Genomic DNA, 8,163 nt, shown 5'->3' on the forward strand with positions numbered 1-8,163 from the left:
CTCCAATGCACCAAGAAACACCCAATTTGGGGTGAAACTCCACCTGCTTTCATGTAAGCTCCATACCTTTCGAGGCCAGTGAGTACGGACTTTCCCACCAAAATTGGGACAGTTGAGAGGTATAACAAACAACACACTTGGTCACTCTACTTGCCTATGTTTATTTGGCAATCCAGATGCATCAAGTTTCTGAACTCTAGGAAAATTTACATTACAATTTATAGACCTGCAATGACAAAAATATGAATTGTTCTGAGAGTACCCCTTCCATTTGATGCAAAATGCACTGCACCTAGATGTTTCACTTACAAATACAGTTATCTGTGATTACGTACAACAACACTCCCACATAGAAGGGTTTTTTTCTCTTTAAATAGCAAGTTACCGTAAGTATTCTTAAAGCATGTATCTAATTGTCATTTGTCTTAGCTGTCCTCCTACAAATCATCTCCTTTTCAAAATCTCTCTGGAGGGCAGGCCAGTCTGCAAGTCACACATACAAACTCATAGCTCTCAGCATGTTATGTGATGACATAGTGGGGAGAAAGAGGAGGAGGACTTTACAGTGCACAGTGTAATAATTTCCAAAGCTTTTCTGTTCACTTTGCGCCTGACCCCTTAGGCAAGCTAAACAACATAAATTGTGGGGGGGTTTTAAGACGCATGTAAATCAGTCATACACATGTCTGTATTCAACTAGATATGACAGAAAAGCATGTACCTTTAAATTAGAGATGAGCGCACTCGGATTTCCTGAATCCGAGCCCACCCGAACGTTGCCGATCCGAGTCGGATCCGAGACAGATCCGGGTATTGGCGCCAAATGAAAACTTAAAACCGAGGCTCGGAGTCATAATCCCGCTGTCGGATCTCGCGATACTCGGAACCTATAAATTCCCCGCTAGTCGCCGCCATCTTCACTCGGGCATTGATCAGGGTAGAGGGAGGGTGTGTTAGGTGGTCCTCTGTCTTGGTAGATCTCGTGCTGTGCTGTTTAGTTCTGTGCTGTGCTGTTTAGTTCTGTGCTGTGCTGTGCTGTGTTCTGCAGTATCAGTCCAGTGGTGCTGTGTGCTGTGCTCTGTCAATTTTGAGTTCAGTGGTACTGTGTCCTGTTCAGTCCAGTGGTGCTGTGTCCTGTGCTCTGTGCTTCTAAGGGCATAGTTATTTCCCCATTATTCCCAAGTGTTTCAAAAATTAAAAAAAAGTTATAAAAAAAAATACAAAAAAATAATTAAAAAAAAAAAAAAATTACAACAAAATTTGCAAAACCAATCCTGCAGTATAAGCCCATTAGTACTGCAATATTACCAAGTTCACTGATTCAGCAGTATAAGTCCAGTGGTACTGCTATTACAAAGTTCACTGATTCAGCAGTATAAGTCCAGCGGTACTGCTATTACAAAGTTCACTAATTCAGCAGTATAAGTCCAGTGGTACTGCTATTACAAAGTTCACTGATTCAGCAATATAAGTCCAGTGGTACTGCTATTACAAAGTTCACTGATTCAGCAGTATAAGTCCAGTGGTACTGATATATTACAAAGTTCACTGATTCAGCAGTATAAGTCCAGTGGTACTGCTATTACAAAGTTCACTGATTCAGCAGTATAAGTCCAGTGGTACTGCTATTACAAAGTTCACAGATTCAGCAGTATAAGTCCAGTGGTACTGATATATTACAAAGTTCACTGATTCAGCAGTATAAGTCCAGTGGTACTGCTATTAAAAAGTTCACTGATTCAGCAGTATAAGTCCAGTGGCACTGATATATTACAAAGTTCACTAATTCAGCAGTATAAGTCCAGTGGTACTGCTATTACAAAGTTCACTGATTCAGCAGTATAAGTCCAGTGGTACTGCTATTACAAAGTTCACTGATTCAGCAGTATAAGTCCAGTGGTACTGATATATTACAAAGGTCACTGATTCAGCAGTATAAGTCCAGTGGTACTGCTATTACAAAGTTCACTGATTCAGCAGTATAAGTCCAGTGGTACTGCTATTACAAAGTTCACTGATTCAGCAGTATAAGTCCAGTGGTACTGCTATTACAAAGTTCACTGATTCAGCAGTATAAGTCCAGTGGTACTGCTATTACAAAGTTCACTGATTCAGCAGTATAAGTCCAGTGGTACAGCTATTACAAAGTTCACTGATTCAGCAGTATAAGTCCAGTGGTACTGCTATTACAAAGTTCACTGATTCAGCAGTATAAGTCCAGTGGTACTGCTATTACAAAGTTCACTGATTCAGCAGTATAAGTCCAGTGGTACTGATATATTACAAAGTTCACTGATTCAGCAGTATAAGTCCAGTGGTACTGCTATTAAAAAGTTCACTGATTCAGCAGTATAAGTCCAGTGGCACTGATATATTACAAAGTTCACTAATTCAGCAGTATAAGTCCAGTGGTACTGCTATTACAAAGTTCACTGATTCAGCAGTATAAGTCCAGTGGTACTGCTATTACAAAGTTCACTGATTCAGCAGTATAAGTCCAGTGGTACTGCTATTACAAAGTTCACAGATTCAGCAGTATAAGTCCAGTGGTACTGATATATTACAAAGTTCACTGATTCAGCAGTATAAGTCCAGTGGTACTGCTATTAAAAAGTTCACTGATTCAGCAGTATAAGTCCAGTGGCACTGATATATTACAAAGTTCACTAATTCAGCAGTATAAGTCCAGTGGTACTGCTATTACAAAGTTCACTGATTCAGCAGTATAAGTCCAGTGGTACTGCTATTACAAAGTTCACTGATTCAGCAGTATAAGTCCAGTGGTACTGATATATTACAAAGGTCACTGATTCAGCAGTATAAGTCCAGTGGTACTGCTATTACAAAGTTCACTGATTCAGCAGTATAAGTCCAGTGGTACTGCTATTACAAAGTTCACTAATTCAGCAGTATAAGTCCAGTGGTACTGCTATTACAAAGTTCACTGATTCAGCAGTATAAGTCCAGTGGTACTGCTATTACAAAGTTCACTGATTCAGCAGTATAAGTCCAGTGGTACTGCTATTACAAAGATTACTGAGTCAGCAGTATAAGTCCAGTGGTACTGCTATTACAAAGTTCACAGATTCAGCAGTATAAGTCCAGTGGTACTGATATATTACAAAGTTCACTGATTCAGCAGTTTAAGTCATGGGTACTGCTATTACAAAGTTCACAGATTCAGCAGTATAAGTCCAGTGGTACTGATATATTACAAAGTTCACTGATTCAGCAGTATAAGTCCAGTGGTACTGCTATTACAAAGTTCACTGATTCAGCAGTATAAGTCCAGTGGTACTGATATTTTACAAAGTTCACTGATTCAGCAGTATAAGTCCAGTGGTACTGATATATTACAAAGGTCACTGATTCAGCAGTATAAGTCCAGTGGTACTGCTATTACAAAGTTCACTGATTCAGCAGTATAAGTCCAGTGGTACTGCTATTACAAAGTTCACTGATTCAGCAGTATAAGTCCAGTGGTACTGCTATTACAAAGTTCACTGATTCAGCAGTATTAGTCCAGTGGTACTGCTATTACAAAGTTCACTGATTCAGCAGTATAAGTCCAGTGGTACAGCTATTACAAAGTTCACTGATTCAGCAGTATAAGTCCAGTGGTACTCTCCTGTGCCGCATATAATTTTTAAAGGCTTTGCCGAGTGTGTGTGGCTTAGGGGTACGCTCTCTTGTGCTACATATAATGGAAAACCAAAATTTGGAGTATAAAGTAGGGAAAGATCAAGACCCACTTCCTCCTAATGCTGAAGCTGCTTCCACTTGTCATGACATAGACGATGAAATGCCATCAACGTCGTCTGGCAAGCCCGATGCCAAATCTCCTAGTACAATGCATGTAAAATCCAAAAAGCCCAAGTTCTCAAAAAATAGCAAAAAGAGAAACTTAAAATCATCTGAGGAGAAACGTAAAGTTGGCAATATGCCATTTACGACACGTAGTGGCAAGGAACGGCTTAGGCCCTGGCCCGTGTTCATGACTAGTGGTCCAGCTTCACACAAGGATCTAAGCCCTCCTCCCCCCCCTACAAAAAATTTAAGAGAGTTATGCTGTCAGCAACAACAACAAAACAGCAAAGAACTCTGCCTTCTAAACAGATGACATCACAAATCCCCAAGGCGAGTCCAAGGGTGTTGTTGGTTGTGAACCCTGACCTTCCCATCACTGTACGGGAAGAGGTGACTCCATCCAGCATTTGCAGCACGCCCTCTGCATATGCTGGAAGGATCACCCACAGTCCAGTTACAGATTTGGCTAATGAAGGTGTGAATGTTGTACACCGGGAGGAGGATATTGATGTAGCTGGCGCTGAGGAGGATGTTGATGATTATGATGCAGACAGATACCAAATTGCCTTTCTCAATTTCTATTTATATTCTAGATTATATAACGGCTGAATAGTTTTCTATTTTACTCCTAGTGGAGAGGGGATCTGATGCAGACAGATACCAAACTGCCTTTGTTCATTTCTTTGTATATTTGAATTTCTAGTTCTACAGTCTATGCAGGCTGCTTTTTTTACATTCAACTACAAGTGTAGGGCGGGGGGGGGGGGGCATAGATAGCCACCAAAGTAACGTGGTCCATTTAATTTCACTTTCTAGCTCCACAGTCTGTGCAGCCTGCTTTTTTTATCTTCAAAGTATTTACAAGCCTTGCAATCTAAATTAACTAAAGGTAGTGACGTGGTAGATCTCCAAAAGGCAGTTTGGAAGCCCCTGTACAAACTGGCTCTATTTTACCTGAGTTGTCCCCCCTCCAGTGTGTACTGGAAAAAAGAGTTTTTAGTGCAGCGGGGAACCTGGTCAGTGAGCGGCGAGGGAGGTTGCTTCCTCACAACGTTGAAAAAATGATGTTTATAAAAATGAATAATCAATTCCTCAATGAAGTACAGCACTGCCCTCCAAACAGTACAGAGGGACTGTGGTTGTGGAGTCCAGCGGGGACGAATTGATAATGTGTGAGGAGGAGGAAGTACACACTGTAGGGGGAGAGGAATCAGAGGTTGAGGATGAGGACGACATCTTTCCTCAGTAGAGCCTGTTTAGTTTGTACAGGGAGAGATGAATTGTTATTTTGGTGTGGGGGCCCAAACAAACCAATCATTTCAGCCACAGTTGTTTGGTAGGCCCTGTCGCTGAAATGATTGGTTTGTTAAAGTGTGCATGTCCTATTTCAACAACATAAGGGTGGGAGGGAGGGCCCAAGGACAATTCCATCTTGCAACTATTTTTTTGGCATTGTGTGACCATTCAACAGTCGTTTGCCATGTTCAAAAAGTAAAAGAAAATGTCAACAAATTCCAAAAATTTAATCAAAAGTTAAATGCCCTGTCATTATTTAAAACAAGAGGGTTTGACGTGCTAGAATTAGTGTAGTGTTAATATGTTATAAACACTACACTTGGAACTTGGAGGAGGTATTGTGGCCCCGGTATCAAATTTAGTACCGGGGCCACCCCACTACGCAGTCCAGATACTTGTTTGGTGGAATTCTGACCAGTTGAGGGTGTAACTATTTATTATATTGTGGCCCCGGTATCAAATTTAGTACCGGGGCCACCCCACTGCGCAGTCCAGATACTTGTTTGGTGGAATTCTGACCAGTTGAGGGTGTAACTATTTATTATATTGTGGCCCCGGTATCAAATTTAGTACCGGGACCACCCCACTACACAGTCCAGATTTTTTTTTTTGAAAATTCAGAGCCGTGGAGGGTTTTTTATTAATTATATTGTGGTGACCACTCCTCTACGCAGTCCAGGTACATTTTTTGGTGCGATTCATACCAGTTGATGGTTTTCTTATTATATATATTGTGGTGACCACTCCTCTACGCAGTCCAGGTACATTATTCGGTGCGATTCAGACCAGTTGATGGTTTTCTTATTATATTGTGGTGACCCACTCCTCTACGCAGTCCAGATACATTTATTGGTGCGAATCATACAAGTTCAGGGTTTTTAAATTATATTGTGGTGACCCACTCCTCTACGCAGTCCAGGTACATTTTTTGGTGCGATTAAGACCAGTTGATGGTTTTCTTATTATATTGTGGGGACCATTCCACTACGCAGTCCAGAAAGATACCTCGTTGCAACGTTTTGGACTAATAACTATATTGTGAGGTGTTCAGAATACACTGTAAATTAGTGGAAATGCTTGTTATTGAATGTTATTGAGGTTAATAATAGCGTAAGAGTGAAAATAATCCCAAAAACTTTTTATACTTTTTTCCAAAAAAATCAGAATCCAAAACCTTAAATCCGAACCAAAACCTTTCGGCAGGTGTTTTGCGAAACAAATCCGAACCCAAAACATCACGAAAATCCGAATCCAAAACACAAAACACGAGACACCAAAAGTCGCCGGTGCACATTTTAACTTTAAATCACTTGAACCGGACATTTGCACTCGAGCTTTGAACGCCTTTACTATATATTGACTATGTGTATGCGCCCAGTCCACTCCCCATTCCACCCACAAAATTGTAGGCTGTAGTAAGGCTCCTTTGTGCTCGAAAATGAATTGGATGTTGCTGCATTCACTGGCGTATAGTCTGGTTCTGGACATGCACAGAGAGATTTTATGCAAAATACGGCACATATTGGTATTTACGTTTCTTAATGAATCAGACCCTTCGTGTGCAATGTGACTGCTATGGTAGTCACAGGACACTGTGAAAACTGCAAAATTATAAATCATTAACAGCAGCCTGAAGAAACAATTTAAAGGGGCATATTGAATTGTTAGTTTTACGCACAGCGGTAAAACTAGTACCGTTAATACGGTAATAGGTAGCTGGATTTCAGCTCGCGGCTCAGGGAGCTGCGAGCTGAAATCCAGCGAGAAAATTACCGTATTAACTGTTTTTACGCGCACTATTACCGGTAATAGTGCGACGAGCGCAGATTTTTGGCGTTTCCGCCGACAATTGAATATGCCCCAAAGAATATGGTAAACTCAATCATTTGTCACATAACCTGTCACAGTGATTTATGTAGGAAAAAACACAGCTAATTTTTCGTGCTGCTTTAATTGACGTTTTAAAAACATCCTTCTCATCATTAAATGCATTACCTTTTGGTCAACACTTCATAACATTACCATTAAATATTAGAGCTAGTTTGCACACAGCCTGTCACCTGGTAGGTTAAATTAAAGCATTAAATGCACATCTTAGTATTTGTGAGACCTAATGACCAACTAACAAAGCAGTACTGTAATACATTGTCCAATTATGACCGTAAAGTCATGCCATGAGTGTGCAAATAATAGGTCTTGGGCATAAAGCCTTAGAACAAAACCTGAACCCATCAGTGACTGTCAGAAGGATTAGGTCAATTAGTCATCAAAGCCACTTATGTTCATATTTGCTACTCTGTATTGTAGTTTTGTGAACTGCAAACAACTGTAAATTTGCAAATGAGTAATCTGGATTGGACAGATTTGTTTACTAAAAGCTGACTAGTCACATTTTACTCAGTTTGTTTGGCAAGAAGAGTTATTGTAACAGCAAAACTAAACCATAATAAATCATTTGTACTATATAAGAAAAGTTAATCTTATTTAGTAATATCGTAAGACTGGTTTTCAGAGGGTGTAGACTGAAAGTACTGTGACAGGCAAGAATGTAAAGAGCAATTGAGGCCACTTTAATAAATAATGTATAAGAAAGCATGATAAGTTATTCCTGAAATACTGGGCCTGAGTCATTAAGGAGAGCAATGCATAAAAAAGGATTAACTTTGCACCTGGGCAAAACCATGTTGTATTGGAGGGGGAGGTACATTTTAAATGTGGGGACAGATTTATAGTTGGGGTAAGGGATGTCCTAGATCCACTTTAAATTTCAGTGTAAAAATAAAACTATCAAGTATTTGTGTGCTACATGAAGAAACAGCCAGTATTTAACTTATGTGCAAAATAATAAATTAATTTGCACCCCATGCACTGTAACATGGTTTGTCCCAAAGAACATTTACTCCTTTTTTGCCTTACTCTCCTTAATGACTCAGGCCCACTATGTTTAGTTTTGAATTAAATAATGTGTATTACATAAACAGAAGATAACAAATTGAAACAACTGAAAATGTAACATTTCATTTACTACAAAATCTATGAAAAAAACAGGCTGTTTAATAA

Source organism: Mixophyes fleayi, chromosome 11 (assembly GCF_038048845.1).
Source record: "Mixophyes fleayi isolate aMixFle1 chromosome 11, aMixFle1.hap1, whole genome shotgun sequence".
NCBI lineage: Eukaryota > Metazoa > Chordata > Amphibia > Anura > Limnodynastidae > Mixophyes > Mixophyes fleayi.